The following is a 416-nucleotide window of genomic DNA, read 5'->3' on the forward strand; positions in this document are numbered from 1 at the left end:
AGGAAGAGCCTTACCTCTTCTTTCCTTTTGGTTGGACAGCTTTTGATGAGTTATGTGACTATAGCGACCAAGAAAAAAGTGGTTAAGTTGATAAAGAGAAGCAGTCAAGAATCGCTCTTCCTCTGCTTGTTCTTCTCTTTGTCTTCGCTCTTTTTCTTCGACATGATCGTCATCGAGGTTTGTGTGAAAATCTCTCAAAGTTCTGCTTCTCATTGTTTCTCTCATTCTTCTCGCTCGCGTGATAAGCATGGAGAGACTTTAGATAGATCTTCACTCTCAAAATGTATTGCCTCACACTCGGATACACTTCATATATGCAAGCATATACATTCATATAGACACGTCTATCTGCAGCTGTACCCAGATATACGTTTACACTCGTGTTCACGTGTCTCTCTAGCCTTAATTTATCTCTC

This window comes from Cystoisospora suis (genome assembly GCF_002600585.1).
Source record: "Cystoisospora suis strain Wien I chromosome Unknown contig_7606, whole genome shotgun sequence".
In the NCBI taxonomy this organism is placed as follows: Eukaryota; Apicomplexa; class Conoidasida; order Eucoccidiorida; family Sarcocystidae; genus Cystoisospora; species Cystoisospora suis.